Consider the following 27,888-nt stretch of genomic DNA (forward strand, 5'->3'; position numbering starts at 1 on the left):
GGATCTTGCTTAGAAATGGCTTCTTCTTTGCACTGTAGAGTTTCAGCTGGCAACGGCGGATGGCACGGTGGATTGTGTTCACTGACAATGGTTTCTGGAAGTATTCCTGAGCCCATTCTGTGATTTCCTTTAGGCCTCATGCACACGGACGTTTTTTTTCACGGTCCGCAAAACGGGGTTCCGTTGGTCCGTGATCCGTGACCGTTTTTCCGTCCGTGGGTCTTCCTTGATTTTTGGAGGATCCACGGACATGAAAAAAAAGTCATTTTGGTGTCCGCCTGGCCGTGCGGAGCCAAACGGATCCGTCCTGAATTACAATGCAAGTCAATGGGGACGGATCCGTTTGATGTTGACACAATATGGTGCCATTTCAAACGGATCTGTCCCCATTGACTTTCAATGTAAAGTCTGGAGTTCTGTTATACCATCGGATTGGATTTTTCTCCAATCCGATGGTATATTTTAACTTGTAGCGTCCCCATCACCATGGGAATGCCTCTATGTTAGAATATACTGTCGGACATGAGCTACATCGTGAAACTCATTTCCGACAGTATATTCTAACACAGAGGCGTTCCCATGGTGATGGAGACGCTTCAGGTTAGAATATACAAAAAAACTGTGTACATGACTGTCCCCTGCTGCCTGGCAGGTGCTGCCAGGCAGCAGGGGGCAGACCCCCCCCCCCCCCTGTTTTTAACTCATTGGTGGCCAGTGGGCCCCCCCTCCCCTGTTGTTAACTCGTTGGTGGCCAGTGTGCGCACCCCCCTCCCTCCCTCTATTGTAATAATAGCATTGGGGCCAGTGTGCGCGCCCCCCCAACCCCCCCCCCCCTCCCTCCCTCTATTGTAATAATAGCATTGGGGCCAGTGTGCCCCCCCCCCCCCCCGATCATCGGTGGCAGCGGAGTAGAAGATTCATACTTACCTGGCTGCTGGCTGCTGCGATCTCTGTGTCCGGCCGGGAGCTCCTCCTACTGGTAAGTGACAGGTCTGTGCGGCGCATTGCTGTCACTTACCAGTAGGAGGAGCTCCCGGCCGGACGCAGACATCGCAGCAGCCAGCAGCCAGGTAAGTATGAAAATCTTCTACTCCGCTGCCACCGATGATCGGGGGGGGGGGGGGGGGTTGTGCGCACACTGGCCCCAATGCTATTATTACAATAGAGGGAGGGAGGGGGGGGGGGTTGGGGGGGTGCGCACACTGGCCCCAATGTATTAAAACAATAGAGGGAGGGAGGGGGGGGTTGGGGGGGCGCGCGCACACTGGCCCCAATGTATTAAAACAATAGAGGGAGGGAGGGAGGGGGGTGCGCACACTGGCCACCAACGAGTTAACAACAGGGGAGGGGGGGGGGCCGCACAATGATATTCAAACTGGGGAGGGGGGGGTCTGCCCCCTGCTGCCTGGCAGCCCTGATCTCTTACAGGGGGATATGATAGTACAATTAACCCCTTCAGGTGCCGCACTATCATATCCCCCTGTAAGAGATCGGGTGCTGCCAGGCAGCAGGGGGCAGTCTTGTACACAGTTTGTAGTGTATTCTAACTAGAAGCGTCCCATCACCATGGGAACGCTTCTGTGTTAGAATATACTGTCGGATCTGAGTTTTCACGAAGTGAAAACTCAGCTCTGAAAAAGCTTTTATGCAGACGGATCTTCGGATCCGTCTGTATGAAACTAAAACCTACGGCCACGGATCACGGACACGGATGCCAATCTTGTGTGCATCCGTGTTCTTTCACGGACCCATTGACTTGAATGGGCCCGTGAACCGTTGGCCGTGAAAAAAATAGGACAGGTCATATTTTTTTCACGGCCAGGAAACACGGCTCACGGATGCGGCTGCCAAACGGTGCATTTTCCGATTTTTCCACGGACCCATTGAAAGTCAATGGGTCCGTGAAAAAAAACGGAAAACGGCACAACGGCCACGGATGCACACAACGGTCGTGTGCATGAGGCTTTACAGTAACATTCCTGTTTGTGGTACAGTGTCGTTTAAGGGCCTGGAGATCACGGGCATCCAGTATGGTTTTACGGCCTTGACCCTTACTTGTTCCAAATTTTTGGGGATTTGTTGACACCGTGAAATTTTGAATAAACATATTTTTCCTTTAAAATGATACATTTGCTCGGGTTAAACGTTTGATCTGTCATCTACGTTCTATTGCAAATAAAATATTGACATTTGCCATCTCCACATCATTGCATTCAGTTTTTATTAATGATTTGTATAGTGTCCCAACTTTTTGGGAATTTGGTTTGCATTTAATATCTGAGTCAACTCTCAAGGCCTGTTTCAAGGGTCGAACATTGACTTATAAGAAAGCTGTCTTACATCTGGTGGCATTAGAGGCAGAGCTCATTTGCAGTCCTTTTTTCCCAGAATTCAAGAGGAGAATGTATGGCCTGTATGTCTCCTCACGCCTATTAGGTCACTCTCTCCGCAAGGAGAAATAGTATCCCCCAAATCCTGACTTAGGCCTTTCAGCAGTGAAGATAGTATTCTCTGTACTGATGAGGGGCAATTACCCGATATAGCTGTCTACAGATGAGGCACTGGCTTATTTATTGTCCAAGTCGTGTCTCAAGGCCTATTTAAAAGGATTAACATTGAATTATAGGCTAGCTGTCTTACATCTGGTGGCATCAGAGACAAAGCTTGTTAAAAGCTCAATTGCATCCCGTAAAAAAAAAAAAAAATCTGAATAAATGGTGCTATTAAAAATACAACTCATCCCACAACAAACATGCCATCACAAGGCTACATTAAGGGAAAATTGGGGGGAAAAAAATTATGATTTTTCACTGGTAATTTGTATTACTTTTTTCATGACTATTTAATATCTATATTAGAAACAGCTCTTAGTGAACAAATGTGAATAAATGCACACTACTGCAATTGAAGTGTACAGATTTATTGGGCTTGATGAAAGCGTTTGTAGAGCTGCAAAGATTTTACATGTGAGATTGTTAGAAGACCTGTTCTGCAGATAAGGGTCTATTCACACGAGCATTGTAAAACGGGTCTTTGTTCTGTCCTCTAAAAACAAGACAATTTTTCATCCATGTGTAATCAGCATTGCATCCGACTGCATCCCACGTGTCCATTTTTCTGTCTATACGGCATCAGTATGTCATCTGTTTTCTACGTTGGTGATCTGGTAACCATTGGCAATTTTTTTTTTTTTTTTTTAATGGACCCATGGAGTTCATTGGTTGAGTCTACTGTGAGAATTAAACCAAAGTAGAGCATGATGCAAGTTTCTCTGCACTAGCCCCATGACTATAATGTTTTCATTTTTATTCCATATGCTGTTCGTTAAACACTCTGGCAACACACGGACGCGAACATTGGTTGTCTGAATAACAGAAATTGATAAATTGAAAAAATAAATAAAAAAACTTGCTGATCCAGAAACCACAAAATAAAATCTTTACCAAATCATCTTAGAAACCAAAGTTTAAATATGTTTTAATATGTGATAATGCACCCATTTAAATCCTCTACAACACAGGTGTCCCCTGCTTCACCTTGGGGGAAACAGGTGCTGGCTGGTTCAACACCTGTCACCACTGTACGACTCCTTGTGCCCATAGGAAAGATGGCTGCCTGCCTGCCGTGCAGAGCAGCCATCGTACCCCGGTCACCAACCGATTTCGCTAAGGGACCGGGTGTACACAGCGCCATAGCTGTATGGCGTTGGGATTTCTGACCCACTTTCCAGCACCGTACATGTATGGCGCTGGTATCCTACGGGTTAATATATATAATAGTATTGACACAGAGGATAAAGTTACCTCTCAGTGTTATGTGTCCTGCATATTCCCGAAAGTTAATGTAAAACTAAAATTTCACTGGTATAACTGATGTATGGTATACGTTCCACCTATCAAAATTAAATCACTGTCGTTTGGAACGCTATATTTCTGTTAAAACTGTTACTTTATTAATCAGAAAAACAAAGGGAAAGGGGACTAACCTATATTAAAATTCTAGGACGCCATCCACTCAGTATAGGGTCGATAATGAGGACCTATAAACCGCATAAACGGTAAATACAACCGCGGATGGGGTCACCAGAAGTGCCGCAGGCTAGTGCTGTACTGCAGGTTAAAGCAGAGGGCCATGGGGCTGTGCTAATTAGATCCACAGAAGTAAGCACTATGGCGCGGTCAGAGTGCTCTGAATCACTACCAGCTGATGTATCCCTCGACTAAAGTTACGGATAGACTAATCCAGTGATAAACATCTGCCTGCAGAAGCCGATCTCAATTGAATCCATCCGTTCATGTAAAACGGATGTCTGAGAGACGGCCCTGCAAACACGAATCACTGGATCTAAGCTAAGCTGGGTGAAACAGACAGAACTGGATTGCCATTGCTCATTAACTTGCAGAGGGCTGAGAACCGCAGACCTCAACTGCAGTATGAGCGCAATGCAGATGCATATGAACATTAATTCATCCCCACACCACACTCGACGCGTTTCGCCATAAGGCTCGTCAGGAGCGTGTATCTGTGGTAAGCAGGATAAATATTCAAAGCTGCTGAGCCTCCGTTACAGAGACTGCAGCTGTAAGTACGAGGTGGCCGAACGCGGCCGCTCAGGTGCACAGAATATGAGGAGAGTCCTCCTCCCCTCTACTGGGCCCCGCCTACAGAACGGCCAATGAGGATGCAGGAGGCGCGACTTCGCCGCATCATCCATCCCGCCCCCATTGTGCCGCCCCCTCCATGAGACCGGCCCAGATGAATGTAATAACATTCTGCATTAAAGTTAGAGTAAATATACGCGGCGACTTACTATCCTGGCGATATTTCTATAGCACCGATCGGGACGGGGATCATACAGTGGTATGAACTGTTTTATTTTATTTGTTTTATTTAATTGATTGAGGACATCAATCGGTAGTGGTAGAGACGACACAGAGGGATCAAAAAAGACCCAGCAGCATTTTGTTACTGGATGGCGATACTGTGATCAGGTTGATGTGCATGACGATCACTTCATAAATTAAAGGGGCAGTGCGTGATATAATGTGGTATAAATATTCACAACCAATAAATGCACTATCATGCCCCCTGGTATCTCCTGGCCCCATCACTGGCCTAGGTGATCTGATAACATGAGATCATTACTGGTCAATCCCGCTGGGACACATGGATCGTGGGCTGTATGTCATCACCCCTAATGTTCCCCTGTTGCACCTCAGCTCCAGGGATCTAGAGGAAACACACAAAGGAATTATACTCATTCAGTCCCTGGGGCTGGAGCGCACATAGGCGGTAAATCCATTGTGTCTCCTTTTGTAATAAACGCCTATCAAAGTCGCCTCCTCTAGGTGATCTTCTGACCACCTCCACAGCCTGAAATTTAATGACATCCACATCACCATTGTGCATGGTCGATATGTGTCTGGCAATAGGAGTATCCGCCCCTTTGCGGATGTCATTTAGATGTTCTGCTACTCTTCTACGGAATTCTCTTGTGGTTTTACCCACATATTGCTTTCCGCAAACACATGTGGCCAAATATACCAGGCCTCTTGTTTTGCAATTAACAAATGATCTGATCGTAAATCTCTGTTCAGTGACGCTACAAGTAAATGTGGCGCCAGTCTGGATTGCAGGGCAAGCCACGCAGCTGCCACAGCGGAAGGTCCCTTTAAGGCTGGTACTCAGCCATGTAGATGTAGTCGGGCCCTGAAAGAAGCTGTGGACCAGGCGATCTCTCAAACTACGTCCACGTCTGTATGTAATTAGAGGTACATCGCCTATCATATCCCCAATATCTGGGTCTGATTTAAGAATACCCCAGTAGGTCTTAAGCAGGTCACGCACTGTGTTGTGTGCTTCATCATATGTGGCTATGATGCGCAACTGGTCCATTCCAGCCGATCCCGACCTAGGGGTAAGGAGGGCATCCCGGTTTTGTGCCAGCGAGTGCTGGTACGCCTTAGTTAGTACGTGTTGTGGGTACCCCCTACTCCTAAATCTGGTTCGTAGATCACTGGATGCCGTTCTGAAATCCGACATACTGGAGCAGTTACGCCTTACCCGAAGGTATTGCCCTTTTGGAATTCCCCTCTTCAGGGGCAGGGGGTGGCAGCTGTCCCAACTAAGGAGGCTGTTTGTCGCAGTCTCCTTGCGGAACAGTCGTGTGCCAATATTGCCCATCCTGTCCCTGAAGATGGTCAAATCCAGAAAGTTGATTTGAGATTCCTGGATCTCTGATGTAAAGAATAATCCCATAGTGTTTATGTTCAGGTCTGCAACAAACCGATTAAAGTCCTCTACACTCCCAGACCATAAAATCAATACATCATCGATGAAGCGTAACCACAAATTAATGTGGTCAGCCCATCTTTGATTATCCGCGAACACAACTTCACGTTCCCACCAGCCCAGGTAGAGATTGGCGAAGGTCGGGGCACAAGGGCTCCCCATCGCCACTCCCCTGAGCTGGTGGTACATGCGGTGGTCAAAGGTAAAGCAGTTGTGCTCAAGGATAAATTTCATTAGTTCAAGGATAAACTCGTTATGCTGCCAGCAGTGGGTGCCACGTTGACTGAGAAATGAGGCCACAACTCCACACCCCCTATCGTGGGGTATCGAGCTGTACAGGGCCTCAACGTCCAGGCTGGCCAGCATAACGTTCTCACCAAGATGTATACCTTCCAATTTTTTGATAACATCCATAGAATCACGTACATACGAGGATAGGGACACCGCAAATGGTCGTAAAATCCTATCCACGTATGTACTGATTGGATGTGTCAAACTCCCAGTCCCTGACACAATGGGACGTCCCTTAAGAGGGGTAAGTCCCTTGTGCACCTTGGGTAGCCCATAGAAACAAGGGGTCTGGGGATATTTGGGAAACAAAAACTCAAATTCAGACCTACTGATAAGGGCATGGTCGTGTGCTGTGTCCAAGAGGTCCTTCAATTGCCTCCTGAACATCTCAGTGGGATTTGATTCCAGCACACGATAACATGATTTATCACTGAGAATGTTCAAACACATGGTCTTATATTGGTCACAATTCATTACGACAATATTCCCTCCCTTGTCCGATGGTTTAATGACAAGGGAGTTGTCGCGTTCCAATGAGATTAGGGCCTCAATCTCCCTTTTCCGGAGATTGGACTCAGTCCCCTTCAATGTGTCGAGCTTTCTCAGTTGGTCTGTGACGACCTTAAGAAAGATGTCAGGTGGTGTACCATCACTAAGGGGCGGGTTTTTAGTAGAGGACAATTTGAGGTCCGTAAATGGACCCTCACCAATCTCCCTACTCCCTTCTTCCATGAGGGATACCAGTAGTTGGATATCCAGAGGATCATTCATGTGGTATGAAATAAAACAGTTCATACCACTGTATGATCCCCGTCCCGATCGGTGCTATAGAAATATCGCCAGGATAGTAAGTCGCCGCGTATATTTACTCTAACTTTAATGCAGAATGTTATTACATTCATCTGGGCCGGTCTCATGGAGGGGGCGGCACAATGGGGGCGGGATGGATGATGCGGCGAAGTCGCGCCTCCTGCATCCTCATTGGCCGTTCTGTAGGCGGGGCCCAGTAGAGGGGAGGAGGACTCTCCTCATATTCTGTGCACCTGAGCGGCCGCGTTCGGCCACCTCGTACTTACAGCTGCAGTCTCTGTAACGGAGGCTCAGCAGCTTTGAATATTTATCCTGCTTACCACAGATACACGCTCCTGACGAGCCTTATGGCGAAACGCGTCGAGTGTGGTGTGGGGATGAATTAATGTTCATATGCATCTGCATTGCGCTCATACTGCAGTTGAGGTCTGCGGTTCTCAGCCCTCTGCAAGTTAATGAGCAATGGCAATCCAGTTCTGTCTGTTTCACCCAGCTTAGCTTAGATCCAGTGATTCGTGTTTGCAGGGCCGTCTCTCAGACATCCGTTTTACATGAACGGATGGATTCAATTGAGATCGGCTTCTGCAGGCAGATGTTTATCACTGGATTAGTCTATCCGTAACTTTAGTCGAGGGATACATCAGCTGGTAGTGATTCAGAGCACTCTGACCGCGCCATAGTGCTTACTTCTGTGGATCTAATTAGCACGGCCCCATGGCCCTCTGCTTTAACCTGCAGTACAGCACTAGCCTGCGGCACTTCTGGTGACCCCATCCGCGGTTGTATTTACCGTTTATGCGGTTTATAGGTCCTCATTATCGACCCTATACTGAGTGGATGGCGTCCTAGAATTTTAATATAGGTTAGTCCCCTTTCCCTTTGTTTTTCTGATTAATAAAGTAACAGTTTTAACAGAAATATAGCGTTCCAAACGACAGTGATTTAATGTTAATGTAAAACTACCCTAATGAGTTATGTTTATGCCAAAATGATACCCCAACTTGGTACGGCAAGCACTTATATGGCTACATCCACGAAAAAAATAAAAATGAAAAGTTATAGCTTTTGGAAAGTGACAATGAAAAAAAAAAAGCTTGGTCACGAATGTGCAAAACAGGCTGGTGACTAAATGTTTAAAAGAGGGTTGCTATAGTAAGAATGGGATGAACCATAATAGACGTCAGACCAGATCAGTGGACAATGAAGAAAATTAAGTAGGACAACCAAAGTTTTGGCATGTTTGTCAAACACAACCCCAGAGAATGTCCAGCTAATCGACAGTATAGCTGAGTTTCAGTTATATTCTTCAGTTACATAGGAAGAAGCAAAGACAATTGTTGAAGCTTTCTATAGAGGGGTAACATTTGTTGGAAGGTGAAAAAGACACCGAGTGGATTTATTGCTGTAGGCCGTTCACCTTGAACTTTGACCAGAGGAGCAAACAAATTCGGTAAATCTGTGCTTAAATATTGTCTTCTATAAAGCTAGTTGTAGATAAGTGCAACTTATGTTCTATGTGCAGTGCCTGATAAGTAGTGCTGGTGTAATTGTTAGAACACATGTATCTAGTATATTAATAAATACTATTTAAATGTGTAACTGTTCTTCTGTAATTGTGTAAGTGGATCATATTATAAACAAGTAATGTAAGTACATTTTCTATGACTAGAAATAAATTATTACAAGGTTGGGTTCACAATTTGCAATTACACTGCGCAACCAATTACCGTGCAACCAAACCAGATACGTTTTACCATGTATTGTCATAGTTTTGAAGTTTGGTTATTGGCTATATATTTTTTTACAGGTATTATAAATGTTTTAACCACTTTTTCACGTACATGTACGTGAGGGAATGCGGCTTCATGCCGCATCCTCACGTGCATGTACGTAATGTAATCAGGCGAGTGAAGGAGCTGCACACGCCTGATCCACAGCACCGGCCCGGCTGTTACTGATAGCCGGGCCACTGCTGCACCCACAGGCTTTGCTGTATGCGGTGATGCCGGCGGGTTAACCCTTTCACATGCCACCGTCAGCGCTGACCGTGGCACGTGCAGGGTTTACAGAGAGAGGGGACTCCCTCTGATTCCCTCGACCCCCGCACTGCGCTGACAGGGGACTGATGGTTGCCAAGGCATTCCTGATGCCTTCTACAGGCATCATAGCCTGCCAGCAACAGAAGCCTAGGAGATCCAGCCTGAGGGTTGACAGTTCATTTCAGTACAATACATAATCAATTGTACTGAATTGAAAAAAATATTAAAGTTTCAAATAATAAAAAGCCCCCTCACCATAAAATAGTGTTTAAAAAATAAAAATAAAATAAAAAACAGACATATTATGTATCACCACGTCCGTAACGCTGTGCTCTATAAAAATGTCATATAACCTACCACCTCAGGTGAACGCCGTAAAAAAAAAAAAATTTTTGGGTCACCTTACATCACAAAAAGTGTAATTCCAAGCAATCAAAAAGACAAACTGTATGTACCACAAAATAGTGCCAATGAAAACATCATCTCTTCCCGCAACAAATGAGAACCTACCTAAGATAAATGCCCAAAAGATAAAAAAAAAAATATGGCTTTCAGAATATGACAGACACTAAAACATTATTTTTATTTTTTTCAAAAATGCTTTTAGGCCGAATGCACACGGCCGTGTTTCGCGGCCGAGAGCGGTCCATGGTATCCTGGGCTGGATTACTGTCAGCATTGGCGTCATTGGTTGCTATGACACCGTGCGCTTCATGCCGCCGCTGCACTACAGTAATACACTACACAAGTGTATTACTGTAGTGCAGCGGCGGCATGAAGCACATGGCGTCATAGCAATCAATGACGCAGTGCACTCCTGCTCTGAACAGGAATCCAGCCGGCATACCACAGACCGCTCTCGGCCGCGGAACACATAGACATATTAGGTATCACCACGTCTGTAATCATCTAGCTTTATGAAGCTATAACATGATCTAACCCCTCAGGTGAACGCCATAAAAAATAACAACTATGCCAAAAAGATTTTTTTTTTTTTGTCACCTTCATCCCAAAAAGTGTAATTCCAAGCAAAAAGTCATACACACCCCAAGATGGTACAAATAAAACTGTAATTTATTTCCTCAAAAAATTAGATTCTATCTAAGACAATTGCTCAAAAGATAAAAATAAAATATGGCTTTATTTTTTATTTTTCCTTTAAAAATGCTTTTGTAGTGTAAAACTGAAATACATAAAAAAAAAAAGTATAATATTAGGTATCGCCACATCCATAACAACCATCTCTATAAAAATATCACATGGCCTAACTCCTCAGGTGAACACCATAAAAAAATAAAAACTGAACCAAAAATTAAATTTTTTTGTCACCATACGTGATGTAATTCCAAGTGATCAAAAAGACATACATACCCCAATATAGTACCAATCAAACCATTATCTCTGCTCACAAAAAATTTGCCCCTATATAGGACAATCGCCCAAACGATTTAAAAAAATGGCTTTCAGAAGATGGAGAACACTAAAACATATTTTTTTTCTTAAAAAATGCTTTTATTGTGTAAAACTGAAATAAATGTAAAAAAGTAGACATAATAGGTATCGCTGCATCCATAAAAATGTGCTCTTTAAAAATATCACATGATCTACCCCCTCAGTTGAATGCTGTTAAAAAAAAAAAGCCAAAATAGCAATTATTTGGTCACCTTGCCCCAAAAAAGTGTCATATTGAATGGTCAAAAATTCATATGTACCCAACGATGGTGCCAATATAGATAAAGAGGCCCTGCACAAGACGATCAGCAGAAAAATAAAAGAAATGTAGCTTTCAGAAAATGAAGACACAAAAACATTTTTAATTTTTTTTTCAAAAATGCTTTATTATGTGGCACGTGCAGGGTTTACAGAGAGAGGGGGCTCTCTCTGATTCCATCGACCCCCGGGCTGCACTGACAAGGGACTGATAGCCAAAAACACAAGCCTAGGAGATCCAGCCTGAGGGTTGACAGTTCAATTCAATCCAATACATCTGATGTACTGAATTGAAACAGGAAAACAACATAAAATACACATATTTGGTATTGTTATGTATATGTCAACCTGCACTATAAAAGCAACTCAGTAAAAAAAAAAAAAAAAAAAAAAAAAAAAGGGCCACAACATCCATTTTTTGGTTACCTTGCCTCACAAAAAGGTTAATATCGAGCAATCAAAAATCATATGTACTCTAAAATAGTACCAATGAAAATGTCACCTAATCACGTAGTTTACAAAAGAGTCACTTTTTGGGAGTTTCTACTCTAGGGGTGATTGAGGGGGTCTTCAAATGTGACATGGCAACCTAAAATTATCCCAGTTAAATCTGCCCTCCAAAATCTGCTCCCTGCCATGTACCCATAAAGCAGTTTACGATCACAAATGGGGTGTTTCAGTAAACTGCAGATTCAGGGTAAGGGTTCATTCACACGTCCGTAATTTGGGTCCGCATTCGTTCTGCAATTTGCGGACCCATTCACTTTCAATGGGGCTGGAACGGAAAATAGAACATGTCCTATTCTTGTCCGCAATTGCGGACCAGAAAAGGCATTTTCTATTATAGTGTCTGTGTTGTGCTGTCCGCAAATTGTGGATAGCACATTGCAGATGTCCGTGTTTTGCGGATCCGCAATTTGCGTATCTGCAAAACACTTACGGACGTGTGAATGGACCCTAACAAATATTGAGTTTTCTTTGGCTGCTAAAATTTGCTGTGTTACAGGGAAAAATAGATTAAAATGGAACATCTGCACAAAAAGTGAAATTTAGAAATGTCACCTCCATTTTCCTTTCATTCTTGTGGACCACCTAAAGGGTTAACAAAGTTTGCAAAATCAGTATTGCATAACTTGAAGGGTGTAGTTTCTAAAATGGGGTAATTTATGGGTTTATTCTACTATGTAAGCCCCAGAAAGTGACTTCATAACTGAACTGGTCCTTAAAAAGTGGATTTTCTTCTAAAATTCTAAGCCTTCTAACGTCCTGAAAAAAATTAAATGACGTTTACAAAATGATGCCAACATGAAGTAGACATCTCGGAAATGTACAGTAACAATTTGTTTATGAGGTATCACAATCTAATTTAAAATATGAGTTATTCAAATTTCAAAAATTGTGAATTTTTCCCATTTTCTGTAAATATGAGATTTTTTTTATAAAAAAATGTGAAGCATATTGACTCAAATATACCACTAACATGAAGTACAATCTGTCACAAGAAAACAATCTCAGAATCACTTATATAAGTCAAAGCGTTCCAGAGTTATTACTACATAAAGTTAAACATATCAGATTTAGAAAATGTGGCTTGGTCCTTATGGTGAAAACTGGCTTGGTCTTGAAGGGGTTAAAACATATGTAATCTGTTTAAAAATATGCAGCAAATCATTGGATCAGAAAACTTGAATATTCAAGATTTAGTAACAGTTTTACGGAACACTGTACTATCACAACATGTGAGCTCAGTCTTAGTAAGTAGGCAAGTCATAATCAGTATTTACTAGTAATTTTAGAATATTATTATTTTACCATTAGAAGTAATGACATACCTCCAGAATCTGATTGATGTGGTAACTTCTGACTGCCAGGACCCCAAGAAATCTTCCAAATATTGGGGCAGGTATTAGACCCCTCTCACAGAATTTACAGTTTTCCTTGGACATTGATATTCACAGTCACCCACTGTGCAAGTAACGGCAGCACATTACCCTGCTCCAGAGGTGTAGCTAGGCTTTCCTGCACCCTTGCAGGTAACGATTCAGGATCACGCTACCCCCCCCCCCCCCCCGTCTATTAATCATTGTGGACACACCACAAACAGTAGAATGAGACAGATGTATCACCCCAATTTGTGAATCAGGGCCTAATAGAATTGCTTATCTATTATTCAATATGGACATGCCACAAACAGACGCCATTTAGGAAAAAAACAATTTGTTCCGAATCAAATTTTTCCTAAACTTTGGATCGAATCCCACTTCAGATGCTTCAATTCACTCATATACAATAGTATCCATAGATATCCAAACTGTACATTATTATGCTATTAACTTTTTTTTTTAACTATTGTGAAAAAAGCTTCAAAATGTATTTTCATCCCGCTTCCCGAAAAACAAGGTAAAAAAATAAAATGGCACTGAAAAGTTCAAATTGTCCCTCAAAAAATAGGCCCACCTACAAACCCATCAACTCAAAGGCATGAATGGAATGGGTCTTGTAAGGCTACGTTCACATAGACAGCCGGTATTCCAGTATTCTGCTCTGGCAGAAGGAAAGGGCACTGTCATTTTTCATACAGCATTGCTGAACATTGCCAGATCCCATTCACAATAACATGGTGCGTTGGGTTTCTAGCATTAAACACTACATTCTGCTGGTACAAAATATGCTGCATGCGGACTTCCAAAATGCCTACCGCATATGTGGACATTGTCTAATGCAGCAACAGAGCAACATTAGTATTGTTTTTATTGTGTAAATGTGGTAAAACTAAAAAATAATATACGGTACATTTCTATTACTCTAATTGTATTAATCCATAGAATAAAACTATAAGTTTTCACTGTAATTATGTCAGCCCAGAGAATGGATTTGTGGGGTACTATGTCTTCTTGGGTGCTTCTTATTAATAATCTTTCTCCCTAAGGAGAAATAGTACCCCCCCCCACCCCCCCAAATCCTGACTTAGGCCTCTAACCCAGTTAAAGGGGTTATCCGAGATAAATCAATGTATGCTAATTAGTCTTATAGTGTTATAGTAAACTATTTTGTAAATCACTTACATTAGCTATTTTGCCATTTCACATTTGGGTCATGGCCTGGGGGAAAAAAAGGAAATAATTGTCCATCATATAGATATAGCTATAGCTATAGCTATATCTAAGCTATATCTGCATCCAAGATATATCTTTATCTAATCTATAGCTTAGATACAGAGATAGCTTAGGTACAGAGATAGCTTAGATACAGATATAGCTTAGATACAGAGATAGCTTAGATACAGATATAGCTTGGATACAGTGATAGCTTAGATACAGCTATATGTCCATCTTATAGAAAGAGCCGTTGCTGTATCTGAGCTGTAGCTGCATCTGCAATGTGACAGGAAGATCTTCTGCCTGTGTCAGCTAGGAGATGATCATGTTTTTTTAATGCAAACTTAGGTTGTACAGAGCAGGGTGGGGGGAAGGTCAGATTGTTCACGCCCACAAATATTCATGAGGCAGAGCTCAGGCATTGTTGTTACACGCCCCCTCAGCATGTACTTAAGCATGTAAACTCAGCAATGACAGAACCATGAAAAGGTGTAAGTATGGGTTTCGCTCTTAAGAAATTACGTTTAACCAATGTTTATGTATGACAAATTTTATGAGGTTTTAATTCCCCCCCCATAACTCGGATAACCCCTTTAAGATAGTACTCTCTGCACTGATGAGGGGCAATCACCCCGAAACAGCTCTCTTGAGATGAGGTGCTGACTTACTTAATATCCAAGTCATGACTCAAGGCCTGTTTCAAGGGTCGAACATTGACTTATAGGAAAGCTGCTTTACATTTGGTGGCATTAGAGGCAGAGTTTGTTGAGAGCTCATTTGCATCCAATTTTTCCCAGAATTCCAGAGGAGAATGTATGGCCTGTATGTCTCCTCATGCAGATTAGGGCACTCTCTCCGCAAGGAGAAATAGTATCCCCCAAATCCTGACTTAGGCCTCTCAGCAGTGAAGCTAGTACTCTCTGTAATGATGAGGGGGCAATCACCCCGATATAACTGTCTGCAGATGAGGTATTGGCTTCTCTATTATCCAAGTCGTGTCTCAAGGCCTAGTTAAAAGGTTTAACATTGAATTATAGGATATCTATATTAGGCCTTATGCACACAGACGTTTTTTTTTTTCGGTCCGCAAAACCGGTTTCCATTGTCCCGTGATCCGTGTACGTTTTTTCTTCCGTGGGTCTTCCTTGATTTTTGGAGTATTTACGGACATGAAAAAAATGAAAATAAAACCTAAGTCAAGTTTGCCTTTGAAATGATAGGAAAAAACGGACATGGATCACGGACGCGGATGACAATCTTGTGTGCAGCCGTGATTTTTTACGGACCCATTGACTTGAATGGGTCCGTGAACCATTGTCCGTGAAAAAAATAGGACAGGTCCTATTTTTTTCACGGACTGGAAACAGGGATCACGGACGCGGATGCCAAACGGAGCATTTTCTGATTTTTCCGCGGACCCATTGAAAGTAAATGGGTCCACGGAAAAAAACGGAAAACGGAACAACGGCCACCGATGCACACAACGGTCGTGTGCATGAGGCCTTAGGAACAGCTCTTAGTGAACAAATGTGAATAAATGCACACTACTGCAATTGAAGTGTACAGATTTATGGGGCTTGATGAAAGCATTTGTAGAGCTGTAAAGATTTTACATGTGAGATTGTTAGAAGACCTGTTCTGCAGACAAGGGCCTATTCACACGAGCATTGTAAAACGGGTCTTTGTTCTGTCCTCTAAAAACAAGACAATTTTTCATCCATGTGTAATCAGCATTGCCTCCGACTGCATCCCACGTGTCCATTTTTTCTGTCCATATGGCATCAGTATGTCATCTGTTTTCTACATTGGTCTTCTGGTGATTTTTTTTTTATTTTTATGGACCCATAGAGTTCATTGGTTGAGTCTACTGTGAGAATTAAACCAAAGTAGAGCATGATGCAAGTTTCTCTCCACTAGCCCCTTGACTATAATGTTTTCATTTTTATTCCATATGCTGTTCGTTAAACACTCTGGCAACACACAAACACGAACATTGGTTGTCTGAATAACAGAAATTGATAAGTTGAAAAAAATAAATAAAAAAAAAAAAATGTAAAAATTTGCTGATCCAGAAACCACTAAATAAAATCTTTACCAAATCATCTTAGAAACCAAATTGCTTACAAACTAGAGCCATTCAGTTTGTCCCCTATGTGGAGTATCTGATTTCCATGGAGCTCCTCATTCTATTGTCTCATGATAATCCCTAAAAGGATAGGACTGTTCTATTAGGGGCCAGCTGTTCCATTCCCCAAAATATGGAAGGCACACAGATGTCATCCGTATTTTTTGCGGACTGCAAAATACATACGGTAGTGTACATGAGGCCTAAGCCTGTAGGAGCAGAATATCCGAAGGACACTTAGAGGTTTACATGGTCCTCTTTATATAGAACCTTGCCTGACTGGATTATGTTCCTGCTAGACAATGAAGACCAGACGGTTGGCTTAAAGAGGAGCTTTCACTTGTATAAACTATGTGAACTGAGTATGCTGCCATATAGAGTGGCGCCCGGGGATCTCACTGCACTTACTATTATCCCCAGGCGCTGCCCAGTTCTCCCGTTATAGGGTCCGGTACCTTTGCCCCTTAAGTTATAGTAGGCGGGTCTTCCCTTGTCCTGTGGGCGTCTCCTTCTCCCAGGCTGTGAGCTGTGCGCTGCAGCCTAGGAGAAGGCGATGCCCACAGGACAAGGGAAGACCTGCCTACTATAACTTAAGGAGCAAAGGTACCGGAGCCTATAACGGGAGAACGGAGCGGCGCCTGGGGATAATAGTAAGTGCAGTGAGATCCCCGGGCGCCGCTCTATATGGCAGCATACTCAGTTCACATAGTTTATACAAGTGAAAGGTCCTCTTTAATGCTTTGTCTACAGCAGGCATCAGCAACCTGCAGTTGTGGTGAAGCTATGACTCCCAGCATGTACACTTGCTTGGCTGTTTTTAGAACTCCTATAGAAGTTAATGTAGCATGCTAGGAATTGTAGTTGCACCACAGCTGGATTGCAACAAGTTGCTGACCCTTGGTCTACAGTATACCTTTATCCTGATAAGGTATATTTTTGGTAATACATTTATAGCTTTTTTATGTTTTACTGCTCTTGCATAAAAAAACTCTTCAAATTCCCTAACATTTTTCTTTTTACTTAGCTGTATTAAGATTTCTTTTTTTGTAGCACTACAAACAAACAGTTTTTATTTGAAGGTACCCACCAACCTAAAATGCTCTTGTACATGGCAGACCTGGGGCCTTTGTTAAGACAATGGCTGCCATGACAACCTATAGCACCACACATTCACCTCCTAAGGGCACAGATGGGTTTGCAAAGGGAGAATCCTCTCTCTTTTTAAACACTTACCGCTAGGTGTCATGATCGACATGACCATTGCATATGAGGGGTTACAGAAAAAAAAAAATATATTGGGGTTAGTCAGAACATCCCAGTGCACAGGTGCACGTCGCCATGGCTGGGACCACGAAAGCAAAAAGAAATGATTCAACAGCAATCTACAAATATGAATAAAGTAAATACAATAGTGTCATACATACTATAGACAATGTACTAGTTATACATTTTCTATAAGATTATTTGTGCCAGTGTCAAGGAGATCTCTTTACAACAGGAACCTACACTTAGTTTATACAGTATATCTTAGTTTATGGCTGATATAGGAATAAGTACTGTATTTTTCGCCCTTTTCCCCCCATCCCCCCAAAGTGGGGGTAAAATGTCAGTGCGTCTTTTGGAGCGAATACCAATGAGTGCTTCCATTCCACTCATTAGTACAGGAGGACCGGGAAGCAGTGAATGCAGCGCTCCCCGGGCTCTGTACTCACCACATTTTGGATCTCCTATCGACAGGAATATTATTTCCATCATGTATAATAGAAACAAACTGAACCGTTATCAGCCCCCATAGACATGTATTAGGACGGAGCAAAATGGAATGCCTCTTAAAGGCTTCTGTTTTCCATTCCGTCCTAGAATTCTGTTATATTCTGTTATAACTCTGTCATAACGGAACCTATAACGGTATTCAATAATGCCGATGTGAACACGGCCTAAGCCAGTTTGCCTTCACACAAATTTTGAAAATTCTCCCCCATTGACTTTCTGCTCATACTGCTTTCACATACAATAGGCATCTACTCTTCCTTAGGCTGGGTTCACACGGGTGAGATTTCCACGCAAGTGCAATGTGTGAGGTGAACCCATCCGGACCCATTCACTTCTATGGAGATGTGCACATGAGCAGTGATTTTCACGCATCACTTGTGCGTAGCGTGAAAATCGCATCATGCTCTATATTATGCGTTTATCATGCAACGCAGGCCCCATAGAAGTGAATGGGGCTGCGTGAAAATCACAAGCATCCGCAAGCAAGTGCGGATGCGGTGCGATTTTCACGCACGGTTGCTAAGAAGACAGTCTATTCACTGTATTATTTTCCCTTATAACATGGTTATAAGGGAAAATAATAGCATTCTTTAATACAGAATGCTTAGTCGAAGGTTAATTGAGGGTTAAAAAAATAAATAAAAAATAACTCACCTCCTCCTCTTGATCGCGTAGTTGTCGATCTCTTCTTACTTCTTTAATCATGAGCTGTCCGCTAAAGGACCTGTGGTGACGTCACATCACATGGTCCAATCACATGGTCCATCACCGTGGTGATGGACCATGTGATTGGACCATGTGATTAGCTCAGTGACGTCACCACGGGTCCTTTGACAGGTCCTGAAGAAAGAACAGGAGACCGTCAGCTACGCGATCAATTGGAGGAGGTGAGTTATTTTTTTATTTTTTTATAACCCTCAATTGACCTTGTGTCATGGTCTTACCTTCTTGCTGTTCTCCTTCGTTTGACATGTGCTGGCGGCCATCTTGGTTTCTAGGTTTCTTGTAGCCTCCCACCCTGCGGCTTCTCCTTCCCACTGGGAGGAGCTGGATGCCTAGCTCATATATATAGGAGGTCTGTGGCTTCAGTTCCTTGCTTGGTCCTCCTGCGTTCACATGCTTCTAAGACTGCTGCTGCTTCTGGTTCCTGATCCTGGCTTCGTCTGACTACCCTGCTGGTTCCTGATCCAGGCTTCGTCTGACTACCCTGCTGGTTCCTGATCCAGGCTTCGTCTGACTACCCTTCTGGTTCCTGACCTCTGGCTTCGCAAGACCCTGCTTCGGTTTAGCCATCCGTTTGTACTTTTGCCTTACAGCTTGATTTTCAATAAAGCCTTCTTATTTCCACTTATCTCTTGTTGTACGTCTGGTTCATGGTTCCATGACATTAGGACCAAGCCATGAATTCTGACGGTACAGGGCCATCCTCGCTACCTACGCTGGTTGCCAGACTTGATCAGCAGGATCACCTGTTGGGTCGGTTCGCTGTGGCGTTGCAAACCCTGCTTGAACGCACGGCTCATTTAGCTTCCGTTGCCGATGGGTCGGTTGTCGCTCCTGGGCCCGCTACTACTGCCGCTCCGGTTGTTGCACCAGAGTCTACCCCGACACCTGTTGCTGCGCCTGCGGTGTTTCGGGGTATGACCGGTTCTGCCCCCCTTCCACAGCGCTTTGGGGGAGAGCCAACTCAGTGCCGAGGTTTCCTTAACCAGGTGGGCATTTATTTCGAGTTGCTGCCACATGCCTTTCCTACTGAGAGATCAAAGGTGGGCTTCTTGATCTCGTTGCTCTCGGACAAGGCCTTGGCCTGGGCCAGCCCTTTATGGGAGAACAACAATCCGGTGGTTGCCGAGTTTTCCAGTTTTGTTGCTTCTCTTCGGAAGGTATTCGATGTGCCGGCTCGTGCTGCCTCTGCTGCGAAGCTCCTTATGTCCATCAGACAGGGTTCACGATCCGTAGCTGAATACGCCATTGAGTTTCGTACCCTGGCAGCAGAGGTGGGCTGGAATAATGAGGCTCTGGTCGCTGCTTTCTCTCATGGTCTCTCGGATGCCTTGAAGGATGAGGTTGCAGCTAAGGACCTACCAGTGGAGCTCGAGTCTCTTATTTCTTTCCTGATTTTGATTGACACCAGACTCAGGGAGAGACCTTCCTTTAAGGAGAACCTGCGGAGGTCTTCTAACAGATTGGCGCCTACGTTTGCTGTCCCACCCGTGCCTCCCTCTCCTCCCACACCTCCTGGGGATGACTTGTCTGGGGGTGAACCCATGCAGCTGGGGTTTGCTCGCCTGTCCGAGGGGGAGAGGGCACTCCGGAGACGCGAGGGCCGATGCATGTACTGTGGTCTCAGTGGGCATTTTCGGTTGGCATGCCCGAACCGTCCGGGAAACGCTCGCACCTGAGATCCTGTCGGGGGCAGATCTTGGGTGGAGTCTCCTCGTCCCCGGTTTCCCGTGTTGACAAACCACTGATTACTGTTGTGCTCTCCTGGGTCGGGGGCTCGGTGACGACCCAGGCGTTGGTGGACTCTGGTGCTGGTGGTTTGTTCATTGATAGTGTGTTCGCTGCCGCCAATTCCATTCCTCTGCAGCCTCGAGGTTCCCCACTGGCTCTTGAGGCGATAGACGGCAGACCCCTTCTGCCGCCACACGTGACTCATGAGACCCTTCCAGTGGGGATGGCCATTGGTGCCGTTCACAGAGAGTCGGTCTGTCTCCAGGTTATTTCGTCTCCACACTACTCGGTGGTCTTGGGGTACCCCTGGCTCCAGAAGCATAATCCGACTTTCGATTGGAGATCGGCGGAGATCCTCTCGTGGTAACCGCAGTGTGGGGCTAGTTGCATCCATGGGTCTGTCAAGTTGCTGTGTACTTCCTCGGACTCTCTGTTGCCTCCTGAATACGAGGAGTACCGGGATGTATTCGATAAGGTGCGTGCGGTTGCCCTACCTCCGCACCGCCCATACGATTGTGCCATAGAGTTACAATCTGGTGCCGTTCCTCCTCGTGGCAAAGTCTATCCACTGTCGGTAGCGGAGAATGAGGCCATGGAGGAGTACGTGAGGGAGGCGCTTTCACGCGGACACATTCGCAAATCCTCGTCCCCGGCAGGGGCTGGATTTTTCTTTGTGAAAAAGAAGGGCGGTGAGTTGAGGCCTTGCATCGATTACAGGGGTCTCAATCGCATCACGATCAAGAACGCTTACCCGATACCCTTGATTTCCGAGCTGTTCGATCGCCTCAAAGGGGCCACGGTCTTTACCAAACTCGACCTGAGGGCGGCATATAACCTGGTAAGGATCAAGGCGGGCGATGAGTGGAAGACCGCGTTTAACACCAGGACCGGTCATTATGAATCCTTGGTTATGCCCTTTGGGTTGTGCAATGCGCCCGCAGTCTTCCAGGAATTCATCAACGATGTTTTCCGTGACCTGTTGCAGCAGTGTGTGGTGGTCTATTTGGATGACATCTTGGTATATTCTGAATCCATGGAGGCCCACATTCTGGATGTCAGACGAGTGTTGCAACGGTTACGAGAGAACAAGCTGTTCGGTAAGCTTGAGAAATGCGAATTTCACCGATCCCAGGTAACCTTCTTAGGTTACATCATTTCCGCTGAGGGGTTCTCCATGGATCCTGAGAAGGTTTCGGTGGTCTTACAGTGGCCCCAGCCCAGTGGTCTTCGTGCCCTGCAGCGCTTTTTGGGCTTCGCCAATTATTATCGGAAGTTCATCAGGGACTTTTTCATGCTAGCCAAGCCTCTCACGGATCTGACCAGGAAGGGCAGTAATCCCCAGGTCTGGCCGCTCGAGGCCATCCGAGCTTTTGAGGCTCTAAAGTCCGCCTTTGTGTCGGCTCCGATTCTGTCGCATCCCAACCCTGGGTTGCCTTTTGTCCTCGAGGTGGACACGTCTGAGACGGGAGTAGGCGCCCTTCTGTCTCAGCGTAGAACACCAGAGGGTCCTCTGCTTCCTTGTGGGTTTTACTCCCGGAAACTGTCTTCCGCGGAGAGCAACTATCAGATTGGTGACAGGGAGTTATTGGCCATCGTGCAGGCCCTTAAAGAATGGAGGCACTTGCTCGAGGGCTCGGTGGTTCCGGTTCTCATCCTGATGGACCACAAGAATCTGACCTACCTCTCTGAGGCCAAGAGATTGACACCACGTCAGGCCAGGGGCTCTGTTATTGTCACGTTTTAATTACGTGGTCTCCTACCTACCCGGTTCCAAGAACATCAGAGCAGATGCCTTATCACGGCAGTACTCCGAGCTGTCCCGGGGAGGAGTCGATTCCGACTTCGGTCATACCTCCGAATCAGATCCTGGCCGCCATTCGCACCAGCCTGACCTCTCCCCTGGGTGAGCAGATTTTGGCAGCTCAATCTGGTGCTCCCTCTGGGAGACCCAACGGCAGATGTTTTGTGCCTGAGGAGTTGCGCACTCGGTTGTTGCGAACCTACCATAACTCCAAGGCCGCGGGGCATCCTGGAAAGAATCAGCTGTCCTGGGCTGTTTCACGTCTGTTCTGGTGGCCTTCTCTACGTTCCGACATCGCCGCATATGTAGCGGCATGCTCCGTTTGTGCCCAGAGTAAGTCCCCTCGGCACCGTCCGTTGGGCCTTTTGCAACCCATAGCCACCGGGGAGCGTCCATGGTGACACCTGGGGATGGATTTCATTGTGGACCTCCCTGCATCCCGAGGCCATAAGGTCATTCTCATGATTGTGGATCGGTTTTCCAAAATGTGCCACTGTGTTCCTCTCAAGAAGTTACCCTCTGCACAAGAGTTGGCCACGATTTTTGCCAGGGAGGTCTTCCGGTTGCACGGTTTGCCCAAGGAGATTGTGTCGGATCGGGGGAGTCAGTTTGTGTCCAGGTTCTGGCGCTCCTTTTGCTCCCAGTTGGGGATTCATCTCTCTTTCTCCTCGGCCTACCACCCTCAGTCCAATGGGGCCGCAGAACGATCCAATCAGGCCTTGGAGCAATTCCTTCGTTGCTATGTCTCCGATCACCAAGACAATTGGGTTGACCTCCTGCCTTGGGCTGAGTTTGCCAGGAACACGGCGGTGAACTCTTCCTCTGGGACGTCTCCCTTCATGGCCAATTATGGGTTCCAACCTGCCGTGTTACCGGAGGTATTCTCTCCCCAGGATATTCCGGCTGTGGAGGATCACCTTTCCGTCCTACGTGCTTCTTGGGTACAGATCCAGAGGTCCCTTGAGGTCTCTGCGCAGCGCCAGAGACTCCAGGCTGATCGCAGACGAGCGCCCGCTCCTTCCTACCAGGTCGGAGACCGCGTATGGTTGTCCACCCGCAACCTCAACCTTCGAGTGCCCACTCCCAATCTGGCGCCTCGCTTTGTTGGTCCCTTCCGAGTGCTTCGCAGGGTAAACCCGGTAGCCTATGCCCTTGCGCTTCCTCCTGGCATGCGGATCTCCAACGTGTTTCATGTCTCCCTGTTGAAGCCACTGGTGTGTAATCGTTTCACTTCCTCGGTTCCTCGGCCTCGTCCGGTCCAAGTGGGCAATCGTGAGGAGTATGAGGTGAGCAATATCCTGGACTCACGCCTGGTCCGCGGTCGGGTGCAGTTTTTGGTCCATTGGCGTGGTTATGGTCCAGAGGAGCGTTCCTGGGTTCCCTCCGCAGATGTCCATGCTCCTGCCTTGCTCCGAGCCTTCCACGCACGCTTCCCTCAGAAACCGTTCTTTACTCCGCGGAGGAGGGGCCCTTGAGGGGGAGGTACTGTCATGGTCTTACCTTCTTGCTGTTCTCCTTCGTTTGACATGTGCTGGCGGCCATCTTGGTTTCTGGGTTTCTTGTAGCCTCCCACCCTGCGGCTTCTCCTTCCCACTGGGAGGAGCTGGATGCCTAGCTCATATATATAGGAGGTCTGTGGCTTCAGTTCCTTGCTTGGTCCTCCTGTGTTCACATGCTTCTAAGACTGCTGCTGCTTCTGGTTCCTGATCCTGGCTTCGTCTGACTACCCTGCTGGTTCCTGATCCAGGCTTCGTCTGACTACCCTGCTGGTTCCTGATCCAGGCTTCGTCTGACTACCCTTCTGGTTCCTGACCTCTGGCTTCGCAAGACCCTGTTTCGGTTTAGCCATCCGTTTGGACTTTTGCCTTACAGCTTGATTTTCAATAAAGCCTTCTTATTTCCACTTATCTCTTGTTGTACGTCTGGTTCATGGTTCCATGACACCTTGTACTAAGCATTCTGCATTAAAGAATGCTATTATTTTCCCTTATAACCACGTTATAAGGGAAAATAATTACATCTACACAACACCAAACCCAAACCTGAACTTCAGTGAAGAAGTTCGGGTCTGGGTACCACAGTCAGTTTTTTATCACGCGCGTGCAAAACGCATTGCACCAGCACAATAAAAACTGAAGAACGAAACGCAATTGCAGTCAAAACTTACTGCAATTGGGTACCTACTCGCGCGGGTTTGCCGCAATGCACCCGGGCCGCATCCTGAGCCAAACGTGACGCCCATGTGAACCCAGCCTTAGAACTTCTCTTCTCCATAAGCAACCTCTCAGAGATCTTGTCTTATATAGATGTCCTATGGTTGATATTGCATCAGTATTACAGACCACTTATACTGATGTGCTACATTCTACGGAAGAAACTGCATTTACATAAGACAAACCCTTTGAAAAATAAATATGTAGAATATCCATCAGAGAACTACCCATATCTCATAGGGCCTCATAACCAAGGGCATATCAAATGTACCATGAGCTATTTATTTATTATAACGCTACTATATTCCGCAGCGCTTTACAGACATTATCATCCAACTGTCCCCAATGGAGTATGTCTTTGGAGTGTGGGAGGAAACCCACGCAAACACGGGGAGAACATACAAACTCCATGCAGATGTTGCCCTTGGTCAGATTCGAACCTAGGACCCCAGCGCTGCTAGGCACCAGTGCTAACCACTGAGCCACTGTGCTGCCCGACACCCATTCGGTGTCGGGCTGTTGTTCCATTCACTTACCGGTTAGTCCTCTTTCACACTACCATATGGCTATTTCAGTGTTTTGTGGTCCATTTTTCACAGATCCATTGTTCCATTTTTTGTTTCCGTTGTGTTTCCGTTTCGGTTTCGTTTTTCCGTATGGCATATACAGTATACAGTAATTACATAGAACAAATTGGGCTAGGCATAAAACGGAATGGATACGGAAAACATACGGATGCATTTCCGTATGCATTGTTTATTTTGCGGACCCATTGACTTTAATGGAGCGACGGAACGTGATTTGCGGCTAAATATTGGACATGTTCTAGCTTTGCATGGAACGGAGATACGGAAACACGGAAGCAGAATGCATACGGAGTACATTCAGTTTTTCTTGCGGACCCGTTGAAATGAATGGTTCCGTATATGGACCGTGATGCAGGCAAAGGGATCACACTTTCCTTTAATCTGAACCGGTGCCGTACATGTATGTGTTCCTCACTAGCGCTTTAATATTATCAGGTGGGCACTTGTGCTGTGCTTATCAGACCACTGATAGGAGATGCCCTGGAAATTTTGTCACTTTGCCTCCCAAAAAAACATAATATCAAGCGGTTGAAAAGTTGTATGTACACCAATAAAAAACCTTAACTCATCCTGCGAATAATCTCTCACAGAAGACTATTCACAGATATATAAAAAAAACAAAACAAAACACGAGTCTCAGAAAATCAGCTGTTCCTTTCCACAAAATATGGAATGCACACGGATGTCATCTGTATTTTTTGCGGACTGCAAAATACATACGGTCGTGTGCATGAGGCCTAAGCCTGTTAGGAGCAGATTGTCTGAAGGACCCTTTAGAGCATGGATGTCAAACTTATAGCCCTCCAGATGTTGCAAAACTACAACTCCCATCATTCCCTGATAGCTGTAGTATGCCCAGGCATGATGGGAGTTGTAGTTTTGCAACAGCTGGAGGGCCACAAGTTTGACATCCCTGCTTTAGAGGTTCACATGGTCCTCTTTATATAGAACCTTGTCTGACTGGATTATGTTCCTGCTAGACAATGAAGACCAGACGGTTGGCTTAATGCTTTGTCTACAGCAGGAATCAGCAACCTGCAGTTGTGGTGAAGCTATGACTCCCAGCATGTACACTTGCTTGGCTGTTTTTAGAACTCCTATAGAAGTTAATGGAGCATGCTGGGAATTGTAGTTGCACCACAGCTGGATTGCAACAAGTTGCTGACTCTTGGTCTACAGTATAACTTTATACTGATAATATGTACTGATAAGGTATATTTTTGTTAACAATACATTTATAGCTTTTTTATGTTTTACTGCCCTTGCATAAAAAAAGATTCTTCAAGTTCCCTAAATTTTTTTTTTACTTAGCTGTATTATGATTTCTTTTTTTGTAGCACTACAAACAGTTTTTATTTTTAGGTACACACCAACCTAAAATGCTCTTGTACATGGAAGACCTGGGGCCTTTGTTAAGACAATGGCTGCCATGACAACCTATAGCACCACACATTCACCTCCTAGGGGCACAGATGGATTTGCAAAGGGAGAATCCTCTCTCTTTTAAAACACTTACCGCTAGGTGTCATGATCCACATGACCATTGGATATGAGGGGTTACAGAAAAAAAATATAATAAATTGGGCTTAGTCAGCACATCCCAGTGCACAGGTGCACATCCCCATGGCTGGGACCACGAAAGCAAAAAGAAATAATTTAACAGCACTCTGCAAATACGAATAATGAAGTAAATACAATAGTGAATATACAATTCACAAAAAGCACAGATAGGAACAGTTTACTTATCTACACGAGTAACCATCCAGTAGCTACAAAAAAATCTCTCTCCTACTCCCAGTTTCAAAGGGTTAAACACATAGTGGGCGAGACTGAATTATGCAAGGTAAGACTAGATGAGATGACTCATAAATTTAGGGATAAAGGCTATCCCGATCATTTACTACAGGAACAAAGGAACAGAGTTGAGGCAATACAGCAGGATAAACCTTTGAAACAACCACGGACCCAACTTGTAGTCAAGTATCATCCATGGACCCAGAGATTGAGAGGGATCATAAATAAACACTGGCATGTGGTATCAAGATCTTACCCACAAGTGGTGGAATTTAGACAACCACCCATGATGTGCTTTAAAAGAGCTAGCAATATACGTGATAGGATAGTACGGGCAGATATTGGCAGCAATAGAACTGGACCTGTACAGAGAGTATTGGCTACCCCTAAAATGGGAACTTTTCCCTGTTTAAACTGTGTATACTGTTCCAGCGTAATTAAGGGCACACATTTCACACACCCACAATCTGGTGAACGCATACCTATTAAAGGCTTTTTCACATGTGACAGCCGTTTCATTGTATACATCTTGAAGTGCCCCTGTGGTCTATTGTACGTGGGTGAAACTTCCACGAGGATGAAAGATAGATTAAGCAACCATAAATCTACCATTAGAAAGCAAAATGTATTATTCCCTGTACCATTTCACTTTCACGAACATAGACACACAGTGGCACAGTTGCGTTATCAGATCATTGAAAGTGTACCCCTTCCACGTCGGGGTGGGATAGAAACAAATTATTGCTTCAAAGGGAGGCTTATTGGATACACCGACTACAAACGATTGAGCCCCGCGGACTTAACCGTGAATATAATGTACAAAGCTTCCTTTGATAGATCACCTTGTTAAAAACACTAATAAAATATAATTTTTTATTGATAAAAATTTCCAAAATTTTACT

The sequence above is a fragment of the Bufo gargarizans genome, chromosome 4 (assembly GCF_014858855.1).
Source record: "Bufo gargarizans isolate SCDJY-AF-19 chromosome 4, ASM1485885v1, whole genome shotgun sequence".
Lineage (NCBI taxonomy): Eukaryota > Metazoa > Chordata > Amphibia > Anura > Bufonidae > Bufo > Bufo gargarizans.